Consider the following 22962-nt stretch of genomic DNA (forward strand, 5'->3'; position numbering starts at 1 on the left):
ACTTTGTTTATGAAGCTGTATCCAAGAATCAGTTTGCCCTCTATTCGCCTAGACGCGGCTTGATCCCCATGTGCTGCAATTATCCCAAAAGGGGATGGCATCTTCATGTATAATTAGCTTTGCTTTATCACCATGTATAATCTCGCACTTGGAAGTCATTTTCATCGAAGGTGATGGGTACCATGGACCAAGCTGCCCTGTTGAGCGACACCCTTGGCGAGACCATGTGTACTCTTCTTTCATGGTCCCTTCTGGCACTCTTGCTTTTATGCTCTTGATTTGATCCGCCTGTGATCATGAATATGTGGCCTTGGGATGGGAGGACACTATTTACAGCCTGATGCTCTTGGGCATTTTCTTGCTTTGTGAGATGAGGTTGGCTTGATTGTTGTTGCTCTTGCTGAACTGGTGAGGACACAGCAGCTGATTGTCCCGGATGCTGGGCGAAATGCTAATACACCGGGAATGCTGGCTATTGCCATATATATGGGTGCTGGTTGTACCCGTGCAAAAAGCTAGGGTGCTGGAGAGTGTTGCTGCTTGTCACCAAGTAGGGGCTGTCATAACCCTGTTTGTTTACCATTTTGCGAGTGGTGTTGTGGAACACATGGTTGGATGTTTCGCTGCTTTTCGCAGCTTCGTCTTTCTCCTTAAGCACTCTAGCCATTTTGTTGTATTTGCAGTCTTTTGTGAATTGACCTGTGTTTTTGCCACACACAGCGCAATAAGGTGTCCTCTGGTTTCTTCCCCTTCCTCTTCCATTGCGTCCACCACAGGGCCTTGTCCCCCATGCTTGCCACGCGGAGCTTGATCGAAGCTTCTGTACTGCTGGTTTGGCGGTGGCCCTGGAAAACCTTGCTCTACTGGATTATGCTCTGGCTGTTCTCGCAAATTGTTGATTGCGTGAAAAGGTCTCATGTTTCGCTGCCCTGGGGTTGGTGGTGGCCTAGGGGCCCTGCCTTCTTGCCTCCACAAGTTGCGTGCCTCCTTTTGCTTCTTTAGGTCATCATCTGACATAGCATATTGCCTCATTATCTCGAACTGCTCTTTGACAGTTGTGGGGTAATTTCTGGCGAAATGAGCTGCACACTGGCCTATGGTCAATCCTTCGACAGCTGCCGCTATCCCCATTTCTTCTGGTGTGTTTGGCACTTGTGCTTTGATTTGGATGAGTCTCTCTAAATAGTCGGATAAGGATTCGTCATCTCACTGTATACAGTTTAGCAGGTCCCTTGTGGTTTTCGTTCCTGGGTGATATCCCTGGAATGTGGATAAAAGTTCTACTTTGACCTGGCTCCATGAGTGGATGGAGATGGGCTTCAAGGAGGTGTACCAATCGTGGGTGATATCTTCGAGTGCCATAATTAGAGATTTGGCGAGAGTCTGAGCGTCTCCTCCTGCTGAGGTGATGGCGGTTTCATAGCCTGCGATGAATTTTCTTGGGTTTGTCTTTCCGTTGAAGACTGGAATGCGTGGCTTGTAGCCCAGGGGCCATGGATGCAGCTGGAGCTCCTTTGACAAAGGCGAGGTGGAATCGTGTGCTTCTTCATCTTCGTCTAGCAGGATTGTGTCTAGTATTATTGTGTTTCCGCCTCCCCGACCGGCGCTTCCGCCTGCCGTAGCTCCGTGCAGACCCTGGATCTCGTGTACCAGCCTTTCTCTTTCAATCTCAGCTTGCCTGATTGCTCCCTACATTTGTTCTGCCCTATTTTGAGCCGTTGTCTGCATCAACAACTATTCCTTTTCATGCTGCAGCACGAGGAAATCCTGTTGATACTGGTCCAATTTTTTCAGATCTTTTGCCTATTTGGTGATTTCGCCCTCTTCGTCTTCCTCAATCTCGTTACCGTTTTGGCCGAGCTCGACCTCTTCGACGTCGCCTTCTGGCGTTTTCTCTCGCGCTCTAGTCGCTGTGGAGCTATCCAGCTGCGGCTGCGGCGCACGTGGCTCCGTTCCCGTTGCTGCATCGCTTCGCGCAGCTGCCTCCGCTGCTATAGCGGCGGCTGCTGCCGCGGATGGTTCTGCTCTATCCGTTGATATCTTCGACTTCTTTGGTGGCATGATAAGCTCGAGCAACAACCACGGTGGGTGTCAATGTTGTTCAAGGCCCAAGCCTTTGAACACCAGGTTATCGCGAGCGAACTCAGATGCGAAATGAAGTGAAGGGAATACGTATGCGAAACAAAACGGACAATTTCATTGACCTTGTTCCCCCTTTTTACACTCCCCCGACAGGGGTTATTTATACACATCCGTGGGCTTTTCTCCAGACAAGAATGCCCTTCTAACTACTACACATTCCGAGAATATTCCCTGAAACCATGGGCTTGTCCACCATTCGGAGTTGCCGCCCGCCTCGGGTAACGCCGACCCCGGGGATCTGGACCGGCCCTGCCTCATGTCGCCTCCCAGCCGACCGTGCGGGCCCCAGTGAATGGAGGCTGCCGGCACCATGAAGACGGCTGGCTACTCCTCCAGCAAAACCTGCAAAAACAATTAAATGGATCACCAAAGACTATTCACCCAGGCGAATAGTCCTAGTCGATGCAACAGCACCGGCCGAGCTTTTCCAGGCTGAGCCGTTCCTTTCGCCAAGGCGAGAGGACCGATCCCCGCCTGGCAGCGTCGCCGTCCCATTCGCCTAAGCAAAATGACCAAGCCGACCATGGATCATGGGCGACATTGGCAAAAGGGTGCTGTTGAATCCGCCGTCGTCCCGCTTTGGCTGAAAGACAGCGCCACGACACAAAGTCTTTCCCTTCTGCTTGTATGTTTTGCCATTTCACCCAAGCGAAATGCTAGGTGCGCCTTTACTCACGAAAGTAGGGCGGCGTCCGGGACCCGACTGGGGTGCCCAAAGGCCAGCCCTGCCCCCAACATTCAGGTTCAAATAGAATGGATTGATGGTTGGTAGAGTTGCTGATGGGAGTTTGGTAATGCTCCATGAACTGTCTCCTCTTTGCTAATTCTTCCTTGAAGATTTTCAGCAAACAAGCACTGCCGGTAGAGCGTACAAGTTGCACGCATCAATGTGAGTTTGATGTGAGCACGCTTAATTATGGTTCATCGTCCTAAATGTGCTGATCGTTACATGAGACGCACACACCTGCAAATCATAAGCTAGTAACACTTGAAAGAAATAACTTCTGCTCCACTTTTGTTGCTTTGGTAGTGTTTTTTCCTGTAACTTTCAATTCTGCTACCTGTTACATTGATGGAGTTCATGGCGTTAAAATATTTAGTAATTTGTTTGGCCAAAGAGGGTTAATAGTTTCATCAAACAAGTAGCAGAAAAATAAGATTAAATACAACCTAATGCATATCTTCTGTCATGTTCCTTGACCTCTTCACAAAGCTGCAACTGCAAATACATATCCAACAACAGCTACATCAAGAAATTACAAGGTTGACACACTACTATACTATGTATTAATTGATCAATGGGAGATAGCTCATTTTTTTAATGATATTTTAATTGTTTGCCCAGCACTCTTGCCGCCTCCTTGCTGGTTAATCCAAAGTGCTGATTTAAGGCTGCAAATTTGGAATTGATGTGTTCTCATGCAAAACCACAACGTTGTTCACTTGGTTGCCTCCTTGCTGCAAATTAACTAATCCAAAGTATGTTCCAGCGGGACCCTTGGCCATGAGGGATGCATGTGTGCCTGTCTCCACAACAGCTCCTTTCTCAAGCACAATAATCATGTCGCAATTTTGAATAGTGCTCAGCCTGTGTGCCACCACTACACTTGTCCTGCCGACCAACAGTCAATGCCTCTTGGACCACCTTCTCAGACTAGCTGTCCAATGCACTAGTAGCTTCATCAAGTAGCAAGATAGCATGGTTCTTCAATATTGCACGAGCGATTGCAATGCGCTGCTTCTGTCCTCCAGACAGTTGAACACCTTGCTCACCACACTGTCTCATATCCGTCCTTGAGGTTGCTAATGAAGTCGTGTGCATTTGCTGACCTTGCTGCATTCTCAATTTCTTCCTTACTAGCTACTTCTGTGCCATACACAATGTTCTCTCTAATGGTACCTGCAAGTAGTGTTGGCTCTTGGCTGACTAGCCCAATGTGCTGTCGCAAGGACCGAAGATTGTTTGCTTTGATGTCTTTATGATCGATCTCTACTACCCCGCTAGATGGATCATAGAACCTCTCTATAAGCCCAATGATGGTTGATTTGCCTGAACCACTTTGCCCAACAAGTGCTGTTGACTTAGCTGGTTGGATGCTCAAGGAGAATCTCTTAAAGATGATCACATCTGGTCTTGATGGATATGCAAAATCAACTCCTCTAATGTCCACTTCGCCTTTGAGCTTTTCTGGTTTGTATCCCTCAGGGCTGTCAGGATCCATTTCTGTTTCCCTGTCAAGAACGGCAAACACTGAAGCAACTGCATCAGCACCCTTAGCAAGATCTGCTGTCATACTACCTGCATCTGCTATCACCAATGTTGTGCTTATTAGAATTAGAAAGGTTTGGAAGAAGGCCTTTGCAGTAATATGGTGCCCAGCCAGGAGTATGCCAGTATACCAGAAGGTGAGTGCCCATGTGCATCTCAAAAGGCTTGTGGAGGTGCCGAGGCCAATACCTGCAAACCAGGACTGTCTTATGCTTTCCTTGCATGGACCTTCTTGTGCTTGCTCAAACAGGCGCATGATGCGGTTCTGGGATGAGAAAGCAGTTATGGTTCGAAGATTAGAAACAGCCTCAGCAGCTAGCTTACTACATTCGGCTTGTGCTTGTGTTGATTTCTCAGACATGCTCTTTAATAAGACATAGCGAGTATAATAGCAGATAATGCTAAATGGCTGCACTGCAATTATCAAAATTGCTAAACGCCAAGCAATCACCAGACCCATGATGTAGGCAGTTAGAACAGTTGAAACTGTATAGATCACTAGAGACATTCGATCACCCACAAGCGACCTCACCTGTAACACAAATGTTACGTCTGGTCAAGTATTATTCTCTTCTAAATATTACTAGCCTTATTTTGTACTTACAGTGTTGGCATCAGTGGTAAGCCATGAGCATATGGAACTACTAGAGTTGTCATCATAGTCAAACCACCCAATCTCGAAAGTGAGAAATTTAGCGAGCATTTGTTCTCTGACCCTCTTGGTGAGGTATTCCCCCATGGATGCAAAATTGTAGTGTTCCCAATATTAACCATGAACGTGAGCATTGCAAGGCCGATGGAGATAAGTGCGTACATCCTTGTTTTCTCCTTGATCTCTTCATGATCTGTAGAGAAGTAGATCGAAATCATGCTGCCCATGATATAGCAAAACGCAGGTTGTATGCCTCCAGAGACAATTGCACTAAAGCTCCCCAACAACCCCTGCTTCCACTCTGGTGCATTGAGCATTAGTAGCCTCTTGAAGGATGGCACAGGAAGCTTTGGATTCTCTATGTTACCATTGTCTTTTGTATCACCCATTGACCCTGTTGAGATCGACCTACTTGCTGCAGAGAAACCCCTACTTTGGCTGTTTGATTGCAACATAACATATGCATTTCTAGTCTCACAAACCTCGGTAGTCTCAATTGGATCTCTGGTCTGTTGAAGGTGGACAAGAGTTGAGTAAAGGCCATTCTCATTGGCAATGAGCTCATCATGGGAGCCCAACTCCTTGACCTCACCAGACTTCATGACAGCAATCAAATGAGCATTTCGTATGGTGGAGAGCCGATGTGCAATGATAATAGTAGTTCGGCCCATGGAGGCCAGGTCAAGTGCCTCCTGGACCACATGCTCTGAATTAGTGTCTAATGCACTAGTAGCTTCATCAAGGAGGAGGATCTTGGGTGACTTCAGGATTGCTCTAGCAATAGCAATCCTTTGCTTCTGTCCTCCAGACATTTGGATACCACGCTCACCCACCTGTTTTTAGTATGTATTTCATTAGTGTCCAAGTAAAAAATAAACTTATATTTCATTGAAAGGTCTAAGTTCTAAGGATTTGGACAATGTATGCAAATAAAATGAACTTGTTTCATGTTGATCTAACACTTGTAATCATATGTAGTTTCTTGAAACAAAAAGGTTAACTGCAGTTTGTTGTGGCATGAATATAGAGAATTGACTTTGTTAATTACTTTAGTAATTTTGGCATGTTTGGTGCTAGCTAATTGCCTCGACAAACTTTTGTTTGCACAACATTCTTTATTCCAATTAAAAACTTTTTTAATAGTAAGTGTGTACATTGCACGATACACGACTATTGAAAAATGGTCAAGACATCCCCTAGTTAGAAGAATATATATATTTGAAGTTATAGACACATATGTAAATTGACATGTCTGTTCAGTTTGTCTCTTGAAACTTTTGCTCAATGATATATTGTTTTAACAAGTTATTGCATATTTAATTTATATGAATTTACCTTCCCGTTGTCGTGAACTGAATACATAAGTTGTCAAGGGCCCGCATATATATGCCTTCTTTATCTTTTTCAATGATTAAAACATCAATAAATTAAGCATCTTGGCTCAATATGTGATTGTTTGAACTTTGAAGTGATCATTCTACTCAATAAGTGTGTGCTTTTGTCACAATGGAAAGATGCTAAGGTTATCCATCTTTAAAGATGATAAGGTTACTCAATAAGTGTGTACTTTGGCTCAATATACCAGATAGGTCTCGTCATCTTCTTTGTGAACATTCTAACTTTTTGTGTGCATTATTTACGCATAGATTGCAATAATATTGCCTTCAATGCAACTACTCTTCTTGTTTATTTGTAATTTTTCTTTGATATTTATTATCATTTATCGACATTGATGTTTAGCTACATGGCGAACCACATTAACATTATAGATTTAAATATAAAGTCTAAATTACTATTGCAAGTAAGACTTGTGTTTGGATAACCTCTATAATAATTTTCAATTCAAATTACTACCAACTATTTTAATAGGTTATAAAAAAAGATTTGAAAGGTTGTGATATACATATAGATCTGTATTTGGATAGGAGTGCTTCAAAAGCAGATATTGACGTGCCTGAACCGTGACTAGAGGCTTATATTGGGTTTTAACTCTAACCGACCCCAACTTACTTGGGAGTGAAAGGCTTTGTTGTTATTGGACCTGTTAATGAGATTTATACTTTTCATTTATCCACCTACCAGTTGATTTTAAAGTTAAATTAAGGGTCACGATGGACATCATACTTATATTAAAAAATAAATTATAGATTTTTAGTCATTAGTTCGATAGGTTAGGACATCAATTATAAATTAACACAAGAGATACAAAAATTTATGAATAATGATTACGAAAAATACATTCTACTTTTCTAACTTAACTTATGATATGTCCGCTATCACCCTACACAATTTTTACTTAATAAAACTCAACTTAGTATATGTAGAAACAAAAAAAAAGAAAAAAAATCTTATAATGCTTTGGCTTTTCGTAAAGTAGTTTTTTAATAAAAAAGAGAAAGCGCTAGTGCAATCAAGGAGAAGATGCTACCTGCGTGTGAGCGTGTCGTATCCCCGCGGCAACTGCGAGATGAAACTGTGGGCGTTGGCCGCCTTTGCCGCGGCGATGACCTCCTCCTCCGTGCCGTCCTCCTTGCCCAACAGGATATTCTCCCTGATCGACGTCGCGAACAGTGCCGGTTCCTGGCTGACGAGCCCCATCTGCGCGCGCAGCCACTTGAGCCGCAGCCGCCGGATGTCCACGCCGTCAAGGGTTACTTCCCCCGCCGACGGGTCGTAGAAGCGCTCGAGCAGCGCGACCACCGTCGACTTCCCTGACCCACTGTCGCCCACCAGCACCACCGAGCGCCCGGCCGGAACGTGCAGGCTGAAGTTGACGAAGATGGGGCTCTTGGGTCGCGACGGGTAGCAGAACTCCACGTTCCTGAACTCCACCTCGCCGGTGACGTTGTCCAGCACGTCGCCGTCGCCACTCTCTGAGTCTATCTTGGGAACCCGCCTGATCAGCTCCATGATCCTCTCCGCCGCCGAGGTCGCCTCTGACAAGTACTTGATGTTTGACAGCTCCGTCCCCAGTGCTCTGCATGCGTGGTTCGATCGTCAATGGTGTCGGCGTCTAGTAAGTATCATCGAAACAAAATTTACAGCTAGCTTCGCCGACGTACCCGCCTCCGAATACGATGACGAGCGCGACGTTGTAGACGGTGCCACCCTTGTAGCCGTGGTACATGACGAGGCGGCTGCCGTACCAGACGGTGAAGGCCAAGATGGCGATGCGGAAGCCACCGCTGCCGAGGGCAAGGCCCTTGGCGAGCCCCTGCTTGAGCCCGAGCCGCACCGACTCGTACAGCGCCGCGGCGAACCGCGCCGCGGTGGACGTCTCCGCGACTAACGAGTACACGGTGCGCACAGACGAGACGGCCTGCTCGGCGATGGCGCCCGGGCGGGTGTACAGCTCCCTGATCCGGCGCGCCAGGCTGATCTGGACGCGGCTGTAGAGGAAGCCGGGGATGATGAGCAGCAGCAGCGCCACCAGCGTGAGCCGCCACTACGGAAAACACGTGATTTGTCGAGTGCAAAAATCTTTGCCGAGTACTAAATTTCGGGCACTCGGCAAAGATCTGCTTTGCCGAGCGTCGCACTCGGCAAAATATGGTACTCGGCAAAGAGGCCTGGCACTCGGCAAAGACCTGCACTCGGCAAAAGTTGTCTTTGCCGAGTGCCTCACACTCAGCAAAGGCAGACACTCGGCAAAGATTGGTAGGGGCCTAACAGCATCCAGCGACGTCCTCTTTGCCGAGTGCCTCCCGTTTGGCACTTGGCAAAGAATTTATTTTACCGAGTGCTAAAACTTGGCACTCGGAAATTTTTTTTTTTTGCCACCAAATTTTTTTGAAGCTCTAGTACACTACCACAAACAACATGTTTAAATTTAGGACATTTTTATTGCCTTTTGGCATATTTCTATAGTTTATTTTATTTTGTTGAATTTTTTTCAGAAAATATAAGTTTGAACTGCAGGTGCATCGAATAATGGATTACATTCGTTCAAAAAATGTTATCCTTGTTGCTTAGTGTAAATTTAGGCTAAATCCAAGAACTGTCTCAAAATTTCGATTAACGTGCTCACGGGGCAACGCCGCCAACTTGAACGTGCTCACGGGGCAACGCCGCCAACTTGCGTGAGAGTGGTTTTTTAATTGTAAAAAATGCGAACGAATTCTGAAAATCATGAAACTTGTCGAGTTGTCGCCATATCGTATGCGTATGCCGTGGAAAAAAATTGAAAAACTTTCGACCACGTTGTTACGTACGATGCTCATAAACCAGGACATCTCCACATGTGATATCACATGTGGAGATGTCCTGGTTTGTGAGCATCACATGTGGAGATGTCCTGGTTTGTGAGCATCGTACGTGACAACGTGGTCGAAACTTTTTCAATTTTTTTCCACAGCATACGCATATGATATGGCGACAACTCGACAAGTTTCATGATTTTCGGAATTCGTTCGCATTTTATACAATTAAAAAACCACTCCCACGCAAGTTGGCGGCGTTGCCCCGTGAGCACGTTGATCGAAATTTTGAGACAGTTTCTGGATTTAGCCTAAATTTACACTAAGAAACAATGATAATATTTTTTGAACGAATGTAATCCATTATTCAATGCACCTGCAGTTCAAACTTACATTTTCCGGAAAAATTCAACAAAACAAAATAAACTGTAGAAATATGCCAAAAGGCAATGAAAACGTCCCAAATTTAAACATTGTGTTTGTGGTAGTGTACTAAAGCTTCAAAAAAATTGGTGGCAAAAAACCCAAAAAAATTTATTTTGCCGAGTGCCTAGGGTTGGCACTCGGCAAAGTAATAACTTTGTCGAGTGCCGCCCAGCTGGCACTCGGCAAAGAGCTGCTAAATTTTTTTTAAAACTTCGCCGAGTGTCAGATCACGACACTCGGTGAAGAAAATTGACTTTGCTGAGTGCCGCCGATCTGGCACTCGGCAAAGCCGCCTTATCCCTTCACCCGCGCCCGGCCGGCGCGCTCTCTCTCTCTTTCTCTCATTTCTCTCTCCCTCTCACCTCTCTCTCCCTCAGCCGCCGCCGCCGCACATCGCCGGCCCGCGCCTCCGCACATCGCCGGCCACCGTGCCTCCCCGTGCGGCGGCCCCACGCCGGCCGGCGCCCCCGGGCCGCCTCCCCGCGCGGGCCCCAGCGCCACCGCGGTGCGCCCCGCCGGCGGCCACCGCCCCCGCCCGGCCTCCACCACCCGCGCCGTCCCCCTCGGCGGCCACCTCCCCCGCCTGCGCGCCCCCCTCGGCGGCCACTACAGAAGAGAGGAGGAGGAGGCGCGCCGTGGCCACCGCCCCCGCCCAGCCTCCACCGCCCGCGCGCGGCCCCCTTGGCGGCCACCTCCCCCGCCTACGCGCCCCCCTCGGCGGCCACCTCCCCCACCGGTGGCCACTGCAGAAGAGAGGAGGAGGAGGTAGGGGAGAAGAGAAGGAGGAGGGGAGAAGAGAGGAGGAGAAGGAGAAGGAGAGGAGAAGGAAGGTGCCGGCCTAGGCCCGTCGACCCTCATGCCACTGCAGTCGTCCCCGTCGTCGTCGCCGACCCTCGTTGTTGCCATTCTCATCGCGAAGGTATGCCCTACACATGTACTAGTTAGTAGTAGTACTTAGTTGTGTTAGTAGTAGTTAATAAGTAGTAGTAGTTAGTAGTTAGTAGTGTTAGTAGTATTGTTAGTAGTAAGTAGTGATAGTAGTAGTGTTAGTAGTAGTAGTATTAGTGTTAGTAGTAGTTGTAGTGGTAGTAGTACTTGTTGTTGTACTACTTCGATACTTTCATCTACATGGAAAGAGAACTAAAGTAGATGGCTCGTCTTGGTATATATATGTTTGTTGGCCTTCGTGCCTATGTTTGGTATATATATGGTTGTTGGCCATCGCGCCTACATTTCTTGCAGGTTTTGGAAACCTCCTCGTGCAGGGGAGGTGCTGCCAAAATTTTCAATGGATTCTAACCTATTGCCTTTTTATGTAGGAGAAGGACCCGTGGGAGGGACTCGGCGACCCCGATCGTCTTCATCGGCGCTGCTGGTCTGCCTGCACCGCATCGCCTCGCCACTGCATCGACATGCCACTGCCCCGCTAGCCTGACTCCACCACCACCCTAGGTATAACCCCCTCCTCCTTTGCATGCATGTTTTATATGGTCACATAGCCTAGTTAGGCGTCTCCCGTTCGAAAGAGATACGGTCGAATGTATGCAGATCTTTGCATATCTGCGACCGTATCTCTTTCGGATTGTCCACGTATTTTGGACAGCCCGCGGATGCATAGATGAGATTAGTTTCCATGGTTTGCTCTAGTCCGAGACAGACTTTCGGCATCACCTCCCTGTTGTTCTCCGGATACACACTCTCCCTTGCAGGACATGTATCGGGAGAACAGCGAGGAGGTGCTATCGAAATTCTATCTCAGATAGGAGCGGAGCATTGAAACTGGCCTCATATACGCATCTGCGGGTGGGATTAGGACCTATCCTCACCTATTAGATGGTAGGAACGCCGTGCATATGCAATTGCTGGTTATATTACTCGCTTACATATGTATATGCTAGAGGATGGAGAACCATGATTGGATGTACACGGGCCACGCAAGTATGACCCCAGAATGGATGACTAAGACTAATGCTTTCTTGGATCATTCATTTGGCGAGGCTGCTAGAGGGTCGAGTCGGATGCTGTGTCCCTGCAGCAAATGTGACAACCGTGTAAGAAAGAATAGGAAGAACGTGGGGGAAGATCTTTGCAAGTATGGATTCATGCCAAACTATACCTGCTGGATCCACCATGGTGAAGCCGATCGTATTAGAGAGGAGGTGGTGAGACCACGCCTCGAGGCTTTTGATGGAGATGCCGGGGTAGCAGACTAGATGGATGACTTTTAGGAGGCACGATTTAGTGAAGGATTAGAGGATGAGCCAGAGGAATCCGCAAAGGCATACTATGATATGCTGTCTTTGGCACAGAAGCCCCTTCACGAAAAGACAATGGTTTCGCAACTAGATGCCATTGGACGCCTAATGGCGTTCAAGTCGCAGTGTAGCATGAGTCGAGACAACTTCGATGGTATGTTGGCAGTTGTTGGATCCCTGCTTCCGGAGGGTCACATTCTGCTGAAGAACTTGTACGAGTCACAGAAATTTCTTCGTGCCCTTAAGATGTCGTATGAGCACATCCATGCTTGTCCGAATGGTTGCTTCCTATTTAGGAAAGATCACGAGAAAGCAACGCACTGTCCAAAGTTCAAATCCTCTAGGTATCTAGAGGTCGACACTAGTGATGGCAAGAAGGAATAGCTTGGTATCCCCGCGAAGGTCCTACGGTACCTTCCTATCATACCGAGGATCCAACGGTTGTACATGACAGAGGAGTCCGCAAAAGAGATGACATGGCACAAACATGGCAAAAGATACAATGCTGACAAGATGGTACACCCATCGGATGGTGATGCATGGACCCATTTCAATGGCATACATCATAGTAAAGCTGAGGAGGCTCGGAATGTACGTGTAGCGCTGGCAACAGATGGGTTCAACCCCTATGGATTGCTGGCGGCCACGTACACTTGTTGGCCCGTGTTCGTGATCCCCCTCAATCTCCCCCCCCCCCCCGGTGTCATGTTTCAACCCAAGAACGTATTCTTGTCACTGATAATTCCTGGACACCCGAGGAACAAGATGGGTTTGTTCATGGAGCCTCTCATTGATGAATTGATCCTTGCTTGGGAAAAGGGGGTACTGACATACGACCGAGCTACAAAGAAGAACTTCACAATGCATATGTGGTACCACTACTTCCTGCATGACTTCCTGGCGTATGGCATATTCTGTGCGTGGTGTGTTCACGGGAAGTTCCCATGCCCAATATGCAAGACAGCTGTGAGGTTCACTTGGCTGAAGAGGGGTGGTAAGTTTTCTTCATTTGACCAACATCGTCAATTACTCCCTCTTGACCATCCATTCAGATGAGACGTCAAGAACTTCAGGAAAGGGGTTCAAGTCACCGACCCTGCACCTCAGATGATGACCGGTGCCGAGGTCCGTGCTGAGATAGAGGCTCTCAAAGATGATAAAGAGAAAGGTGGTTTTATTGGATATGGTGAGGAACACCAGTGGACTCATAAATCGGGCTTGACTAGGCTCCCCTATTTCAATGACCTTCTTCCACACAACATTGATGTAATGCACACAGAAAAGAATATCATCGAGGCGCTTTTTGCAACACTCATGGACATTCCTAATAAGTCAAAGGACAACATTAAGGCTAGACTGGACCTAGCAACGATGTGCGATAGGCCAAAGCAAGTGATGAAGCCTCCCGTGCCCGGTAAGAAATGGAGAAGGACTCCGGTCGATTTTGTCTTGAAAAAGGACCAAAGGAAGGAAGTACTACAGTGGATCTAGACGTTAATGTTCCCTGATGGGCATGCGGTGAATTTGAGTAGGGGAGTGAACTTGTCCACTATGCGAGTCTTAGGGATGAAGAGTCATGACTACCACATATGGATTGAGCGGCTCCTTCCTGCGATGACTCGAGGATACGTCCCTGAGCATGTGTGGTGCGTGCTGGCAGAGTTGAGCTATTTCTTCTGCCAGCTTTGTGCCAAGGAGTTATCTCGGGACGTGATGAATGACTTGGAGAAAGTGGCACCTGTGTTGCTCTGCAAGTTGGAGAAGATCTTCCCACCCGGCTTCTTCCTAGCGATGCAGCATCTAATTTTGCACCTACCGTACGAGGCACAAATGGGGGGGCCCATGCAGGCCTGTTGGTGCTATACAATTGAGAGATGTCTAAAGATTCTTCAGAAAAAGTGTAGAAATAAAGCCAAAATTGAGGCTTATGTGGCAGAGGCATTCATTCTGGAGGAGGTGTCAAACTTCACAACAGCATACTATAAGGATGACCTTCCCAGCGTGCACAATCGTCCCCCTCGTTACAACGCGGACAAGAGTTCATCGAACCTCAGCCTTTTCAAAGGGCAACTCGGAAAGGCAAGTACATCGGGCACCAAGACCTTGCGGCATGATGAGTGGCGCACTATCATGTTGTATGTGTTGTTGAACCTTGACGAAGTGAAGCCTTATGTGCAGTAAGTTCTCAATGAGCTTGTTACATATGCCCTTGTCACTATCCTCCATCTATCAAACCCCCTTATCTCTTGTTTTTTCAGGGAATTTCTGAATAAATACTGGAGAGGGAATAGGGCTCCTTCCCCTCAAGAAGAAGATAGTCTTCTCAAAGATGGTGTGCCCGATTTCATATCCTGGTTTGATACGAAGGTACCGTCCAATTTACCTCGTTCAATCTTTGACATCCCACTTTGCTCCTACGAGCGAGTAATGTAACGATCTATCCGGCCTCACCTTGCAGGCCCGCAAGGATGCGGAAATGGATGCTGAGTTGAAAGGGCTCGCCAAAGGCTTTGCCTACAAGGTCAAGTCATTCACCGTTTATGATGTGAATGGCTATCGCTTTCACACAAGAAACTACGAGCGGAGTCGGCCCAATCGGAAAACCACGAATACCAGAGTTCGTATGCCCGGCACCGATGAGCGCGACTACTATGGCATAGTAGAAGAAATATACGAGCTCAATTTTGAGTGTTGCAAAGCTCCTAATCAAGTTGTATTCAAATGCCATTGGTTCGATCCTAATGTCACGAGAATAGCCCCTGAGATTGGACAAGTCGAAATTCGATAGGATTCTGTCTATCAAGGAGAGGATGTCTATATTATGGCTCAATAGGCCATGCAAGTTTATTATCTCCCATGGGCATGCCAAAAAGACCCCAATCTTATCGGTTGGTACCTTGTGCAGTTGGTATTGCCGCATGGTAAACTGCCTATCCCAAACGATGAGGATTACAACTTTGACCCAAACACATGGGAGTTCTATCAACCAGAGGGGCTAGAAGGGAGGTTTGACATAGACATGTTTTCGCTGATGAGCATGGAAGTAGACAATGACATTGATCAGGATGATGGAGATGAGGACGACAGAGAAGAGGTGCAAAATGCTAAGGACTTACAAATGCTTGAGCGATTACAGTTAGGCGATGACAATGATGACAATGATGGAGATGAGCCTGATTTACTCGACAATATTGATAGTGATGACGACACCTATGATCCAGCCACTGCCGATCGTGAAGAATATTTCTAATTCATGTAATACTATATTATTATTATTATTATTACAATTATGTTTCGTTCATTTTGCATCCCTTTATAAGTACTTGTAATTTAACTGTGCTAATTGGTTTACTCTTTGAAATTGCAGGCACTCGACAAAATGCCGGGCGGAAGGTAGGCCCGTCGGGGGGTCAACTCCCTCTACATGAGGGAGCGCTCACCACCCCACGCTGAGGAGGACCCCTTGCCGGAGCTATCGATGAGGAGGACGAGGAGCGGCCGCCCCCGCGGTTGTCCAAGGATGAGGGTGTAGCTAGCTGCCACCCCGTCGGTGGACGAGGATGACCAGGTGGTGGGCCTACACATAGGAGGGGGTGGCACTTCCTCTGACTCGTCGGACCACGGGGAGGCGGTGAAAGCGACAGCAGGGGGTTCCACTTGCACTGCCTCTGGCTCTACCTCGTCGGGAGTCTACTTGTGTGGGCCCACGTAGCTCCCGGCGCGGCCGATCCCACTTCATCGGCGCCCGGTGATTCGACCCAGCGGCGACAAGTAAGTATTATTTCACTACTATTTCATATGACATGTTGAAAATCGAACTGGAGACTAACAATTCTTCTTAATGACTCTTGCAGCAACTAGGAAGTTATGTCCGGAATGGGCCGGCACATCAATGGCACCCTAGGCCTTCTGATTCGGCAGCACTACCCTAGCATGGTCACCTACGCCTCGGTGACTTCGCCGCCCTGGACGTGGGACCACTTCTACGCCACCGAGGACAGCGAGTTCTGGTCGTTCTTGAAATAATGAAATGATACATGATGTCTGTATGCAGGACTTCTTCAGGTGCAACAAAGGGTTTGAGGACCGGGCGGTGCGAGTGTAGGACAAGGTCTGTAGGTCCCGACTCTTGGACCTGTACCACGAGACGTGGCTCAGTGCATCATCAACTATAGCGCCGACATCCTTGGTCAGGTGGTGAGGAAGGCCGATGCCAGGACCAGGACGCTCACCAAGGAGCAGTACCTCTCAGTAAGTACGAAACATTAATACTGACTCCTTCCATGAAGAATAGGTAGGCTTCATTTCATCTTCTGACATATCAATAACTTGATGGCATGCAGCATTGTCCTGATTGGTGCGCCAGGCACCGCCTCTGCTGGGAGGCCATTGTGGACAGGTGGCTCTCGGAGGAGTGGGCGGAGAAGCACAACATCTGTTGGGACTGCCGCCTACAGATGGGTGGGGCGCCACACCACCAAGGCAACCAGAGCCTCAGCACGTATGCCCAGACATGGGTAATCTTCTTTGTGTTTTCATCTTTATTTATTTATTCTAACGCTCAATTCTCATTACTTGTAATCATCTTTGTGTTTTCCTTGTAGTCCCAGGCGCACCAAGGCTAGGAATGAAACGAGTTCATGGCGTACGCCCTGGCACACAAGGGCAAGGCGACGGCCCCGGAAGTCACCTACAACCCGGCAGACGGGCCCGAGGCGTACACCAACGCGAGCGTCCATAGCAAGCTTAGTGAGTACACCTCGGCGGCCCGCGAGCACCATGGGGAGGACTTCGATCCGCCCACCCAGCCCCTGGACACAGACCTCCTGATGGGGATGGGAGGAGGGAAGTAGCATGGCCGGTACTGGATGGGTGACAGCACAGTCGACTCCGCCTCTATTCCCAACCTCGCCGAGATTCGAGCAAGGAGCACGAGCTCCTCCCTCCCCATACGCTCTCGGCAGCAGAGCTCACAGCAGCAGATGGCGGAACTCCAGGTTAGTACTATTTTATTCGTCGTTCATTGCTTTTACACATCTACCTTGCCTTTGCATTGTTTAAACATTGCGGGTGGAATGTTGCAGGCCGACTTGTGGAGGTTGGAGGCCCAGCAGGCGGCCCAGGCGGAGGCCCATCGGCTGGAGATGGAGGTTGTACAAGCCTAGAGGGTGGCCGAGGCGTAGAGGCTATAGGACATGTTCAGCTTCATGGCGAGCCTTCAGGCCTTGCCAGGTGTGGTCGTGCCCCAGTCGCTGCTCGCTCCAGTTGTGGCTCCTCCTCCTCCTGTAGGGACTCCAGTGAGTATATATGGTTGTTTATTCCTTTAGTTTGTGCGGCCCTCCTGTAGATACTCATGAATTCGCTTCTCCTTTGTGTAGCAATAGTCAGCATGTTCAAACCTGACTCCTCAAGGTGGCCCTTCTCCACAGGCCGGGTGGACAACTGGCCCTCCTCAAGGTGGTAGTTCACACTCCGGGTGGGGAGGCTGGCAGTAGGTACCGTTTATTTGTTTCTTTTCATGTTGCATGGACTTGTGTTAGACTTAGCCTTATGTTGGACTACTACTAGAGACATATATATATTGTGATGGATATTGTCATGGATGATGCGAATGTATGTGATGGATTATGGACAATGGATTTGTATGTGATGTATTATGGATGGTGGATGTGTATGTGATGGAATATGGATGTGTATGTGATATATCCTGTGCTGTGTGTTGATATATATGTGATTTCTTTGTTTGTGCTGATGGAAAGCAAAAAACCAAAAAAAATAGCATTTTCCCTCTTTGCCGAGTGCCACACTCGACAAAGAGGGCTTTGCCGAGTGTCGTGACCATGGCACTCGGCAAAGCTGGGAAGCAGAGACCCAATTTCCCAGCTTTGCCGAGTGCCAGAGCCATGGCACTCGGCAAAGATTTTTTTTAAAAAAAGAAAAATTTCTTTGCCGAGTGCAAGAGTATGGCACTCGGCAAAGAATTTTCAAAAAAAAAATTCTTTGCCGAGTGCCGCTGAGGTGGCACTCGGCAAAGTGGCCGTCAGAGTTGACGTCGGTTTTTTTTGCCAAGTGCTGACGTGACACTCGGCAAAGGCTTTACCGAGTGCCCGATATGTGGCACTCGGCAAAGAAACCTTTGCCGACTTTTCTTTGCCGAGTGCGGCACTCGGCAAAGCCTTTGCCAAGTGCAATAGGGGCTTTGCCGAGTGCCCTAAGCACTCGGCAAAGCACACGTCTCCCGTAGTGCACCACATCAGGAGGAACGCGACGGCCTAGCTGGCCACGAACACGGTGACGTTCATCACGAAGTTGGGCAGTTTCTCGCTCAGCACGTCCTGCACGGCGATGCTGTCGTTGGAGACGCTGGTGATCACCTCCGACGTGGAGCTGGCCTTGAGGTCGAAGTACTCCACATCTTGGTGGAGCACCGCCCGTAGTTATTGCAGCCGCATCCGCGACGTCTGCCGTTCTGCCGTCCGCGTCCAGCAGTACCCCTCTGCATGAATAGCGGCAAAATCCACGGTGTGAGAGTGAGAGCCAGCAGCCGGAGCAACGGCATACGCTGCGCACGCTCAGCTAGGAACGCCGTGATCCCATGTGCGATAGCCAAGTAGAGGGTATACCTCACGTTCTGAACATAGAGACCCCGTGGATGCATCAGTGTTGTTGTTCATGTAACATTGCCTGCTAGGATTTGGATGGAGATCAGAGATGGAACTAACTCGATCACATCGTACCTCATTCAACTTGGGGACGAACTGCTGGAGATGATCAGGGCCGCTGCCTGCGTCGTCGAAGACGCGGCTGGTGATGGCCAGCATCACTGGCGTGGACATGCTGTCGCCGATGGCGCCCACCAGGCCCACCACCATCAGCGCAACGTCCACTGCATCTGCGTGCTTGAACAACATCGTGAACATCCTCAACATTGGCGCCGTCTTCGTCTTCACGGACTGCAGAGACTCGTCCTCACCCATTTGTCAGCAGGGCATGCTACACATCATGTCAGTTCTATATTGCTTCTAATTACTGATGTTTTCGAAGAGCACCATTGGTGAGTGGGGCGCGCGTGACTCCACGTCTCCAACCATGATTGCAATCTAGGTTTTGTGAAGGAAACCAGTGCGTCTGTTCGGTTTTCCCACTGCGTCACTCGGTGTCCGTCACCAGTACTTCGTCACCAACACTCGTCATCGTTCGTCACCATGACACTACTCCCTTGCCATCCATCATCGTCTCTCGTAGGCATCGCCATCAGTCTCCGTTTCGTCACCAACGACGAAACTTGTCGTCGTTCATCACTGCTCCTCGCCATTCCTTGGCATCTCTTCACATCATAAGCGTCCCCTTTTAGAGTGTAAGCCCATGGCCCTTGAGCCTACCAACCTAGGCTCTCATCCTGCCTATACGTACCCAATGATTATCACTAATCAATGTCAATCGAGCATTATCCAAACCCTAATACTCTCTCATGCATGATATCAACGAGACAGTTCGCTCCTGCGACCTTTCCTCGCTTTCGCAAACCCTACCGCCGCCGCTGAGCCCCTCGCCGGCCAGTTCTCCATCGTTGAGTCCTTTCGCCAGCCTCCTCCTCCTCCTGCGGTCTGATCTTGTGAACTACAAAATTGCATAACATTTCGATATCTATAACTTTTATTTTAGTTGTTTCTCCATCCGAGATTCTTAACTACAACTACACACTCACTTGACTATATATAAAGCATATGGACTCCTTTGATATTACTCCATCTGTTCTAAATTATAAGTCACTTTGAATTTTTTTGGCTCATCCATTTTGCTACGTATCTAGACATATTATTATATCTAGATGCATAGAAAAATAGATAAACCAAAAAAGTACTTATAATATTTGGAATGGAGGGAGTAACTATATAAAATCTTGTGGTGTATATTTGGACATCCAAAAGATCTCAAATAAAAAAAGTTTGAACTACAAAGTTGTAGATCTCATCAAGTACTATAACTTTGGTATAAAGTTCGCCTTCATCGAACATTATATGAGAAAGTTATAAAGTTTTTTGTGCAACATATCACTGCCGCTCAAGCCACCACTATAACACAACGTGCTTTTGCCGACACTTTCTATTGTAGGCAAAGGGCACCTTTGCCGACAGATAACCTCCCGTGAAAAGTTTTGCCGACAGTTTAGAAACAGTCACGCTAGAAGCCGTTGGCGAAACTTTTGTCGACGGTTAACAGAATCGCCGACACTTTATGTGTAGGCAAATGCTCTACCTACGCCGACAGTTGAAACCTTTGCCGACAGTTAAGACCTACGCCGACAGTTAAGACCTTTGCCGACAGTTTGTATGTTGGCCAAACCATTTCCAAGGTCTTTTACAAACCATACCCTACAAAAAAAAACTATCGACAAAACTATATAGATATAATTACAATTAACATAATTTGACAAATCTACTTTTGCTCATATAGAAGGCATCACATTGAACAAATTCACTTGATTTTTTTATAAATAATATATTAGATCTTCCATACATACACCAACTTGATATATATATATATATATATATATATATATATATATATATATATATATATATATATATATATATATATAAGGTCAAGTAATGATCATAGTACAAAAAGCCATATAGGTCCAAGATATAGATTAGTCAGTTACATACATATATGTATAGACATAGTACAAGCCTTGTATTAATTGGTTATGACTAAAGCTAAGAGATCAATAGTATGGTTGCTGCCATATGGTTGCTGCCACTCCATGGTTGCTGCCACTCCAAAATATGGTTGCTGTCATATGGTTGCTGCCACTCCAAAATACTTGAACACCAGCTTCGTGCACATATGGTTGCTGCCACTCTACAGAACATGTAATAGCTCTTTGATCGAACCTCAAAAGCTTGCCAATCCAAAATACTTGCAACACCACATAGTACCTAACATGAAAAAAATGTGAAATATCAGTGCAATGTGCTATGTACATTAACTCCTAATATGAAATGCACAGTATGCAAAATTCCAAAATTATGGGACACATTTATATTGCTATGTGTAGATGGCACCTAAGCATCTACAGCCTCTTGGACCTTCAATTGACACATTTATATTGCTATGTTTTCTACTCCATAAGCTCTGTTTTCCTGGCATACTTGCCTCAGATGAGCTACTACTACAAGGGCACTGCCCAGGTACTAGTGATGGGCAAATCTGAACTAAACTATTTATTCATGTGATGCACAAACATGCATACAAGGAGCAAAAGATGGAACTGCAGCTTGCCGATAGATAAAATTTACTAATGGAATGCATCTATGCTGTCTAATACTCACATCGACCTAGGTACCAGAGAAGCAAAGACACATGATCTGCTATGCCCTATTGTGCCATCTTCGATAGCTTAAGGCTCAGTTTAGACAAGTGAGAAGCAAATGACTCATTTGGACTAAAAACTGCACCTATGCTATCTGAAATATATGTTTTTTGCATCTGCATTATATATGCTCTTGTATTGTAACAAATATCACTAATAGCAAATAGTAGACTAAAGATGATGAGTACATATTCAAAAAAGAAAGAACGATCATTACAAGCTGAACTGCAGTAAAATTAGCAAGAGATGAAAAAGAATCCATATATGCCCAGAACTAGAACATCCACACATGCAAAGCCTTTTAACTAAAGCATGACCCTTCTAGTTCAAAAGGCAAAAAAGAGTTAGAGGGACCAAAGTGGATCTCGCCATATTGTTGGGATCATGCACCTCAACTCCTGGAAAGGTGAAGACGCCCATGCAAAATGCATACACCAGCCACAGAAAAGGCACGAAAGCAAATGAAGGGTTGCGATCACCAGGACAGTCAAGTGAAAACTTCAGGCCTTCAGGGGAAATTCTAACTTGGCCATAGTGTGAAGGCAGCGGTAAATTTACCAACAAGTAGCCAAATTATAAAGAACAATGAATGACGTCTTTCTACCGGACATGTAACTGTATCAACCACAGCATTGCATTTGACAGATACCTGACTATGTCCAGACAATACATTGCAGCCATATTATTGGGTCACATGGTATTTCTAACCTATAGTGGACAAAATTATACAAGAGCAATATAGAGCACTCTTAAATGGATGTAGCACTCAGATGTAACACATGACAGCAAGTGAAGGCAACATGAGTAACGATGAGTGACATCTGTGTACCAGTCATGTAACTGTATCAACCACAAGATTGTATAAGATAGATACCTGACTATGACCAGACAACCCAAAACATATTACTGTATCATACATCTTTAAATAAATACTATGACCCAATGAAACTATCATGGGAGAAAATATACTGCCCAAATGGAACACATAGTAGCATTATGAGAAGCAATATGTGTAACGATGAGCAGATTACATATCCTGGGCATGTAACTATGTTCAGCCAAAGAAATAAGGCAGACACCTGACTATACCCACGTAGCACCTAATCGAACGGCACGCACAAAACAAAATGACACATGCCACTACTCACAGAGCAAATCAAGAAGTCAAACGCGAGATAAATGTGGGATCAGATACAAGAGCAAGATCAACTAGAAGCTATTCCCGCTCGGTTAGGTGATCCTGACTATACTCTAGCTGGTAAAGGACCATTACAGAACCAAACTGTCTCATATGCTGTCATGTGTTCCATTTGGGTGCTACATGCATATTGCAGAAGTACAATATCTTGAAAGTAAGATTTACATGCTACAAACAGGATGTATGTTTTTGAGCAGAGAGCCAGAGACCTTATCTGTCTCAGTATGCTCATGTGAGTTACAGCCTTACAGGTGCTACTTCGTCAAGTGCAATAGTATCTACATGAGCTTGAGAGGAGCATGGAGAAGGTTTTGCATACATGAATAACTATTTTTTTAAACAGTTGCAATTAACAAATAGTTATGGCTTCCTCTGCTAGCTAAATATATACATCAAAATGTTCAAGTAAAATACCTTCAAGCTATGCCACCACCTTTTGACTGCTGCA

The 22962-nt window shown here is 46.8% G+C and overlaps 1 pseudogene; it reads right to left on the minus strand.

Moving 5' to 3' along the window:
- Nucleotides 1-3510: 3510 nt before the first annotated feature.
- On the minus strand, nucleotides 3511-18891 carry LOC136462864 (putative multidrug resistance protein; annotated as a pseudogene).
- Between the last annotated feature and the right edge of the window lie 4071 nt (nucleotides 18892-22962).

Source organism: Miscanthus floridulus, chromosome 7 (genome assembly GCF_019320115.1).
Source record: "Miscanthus floridulus cultivar M001 chromosome 7, ASM1932011v1, whole genome shotgun sequence".
NCBI lineage: Eukaryota > Viridiplantae > Streptophyta > Magnoliopsida > Poales > Poaceae > Miscanthus > Miscanthus floridulus.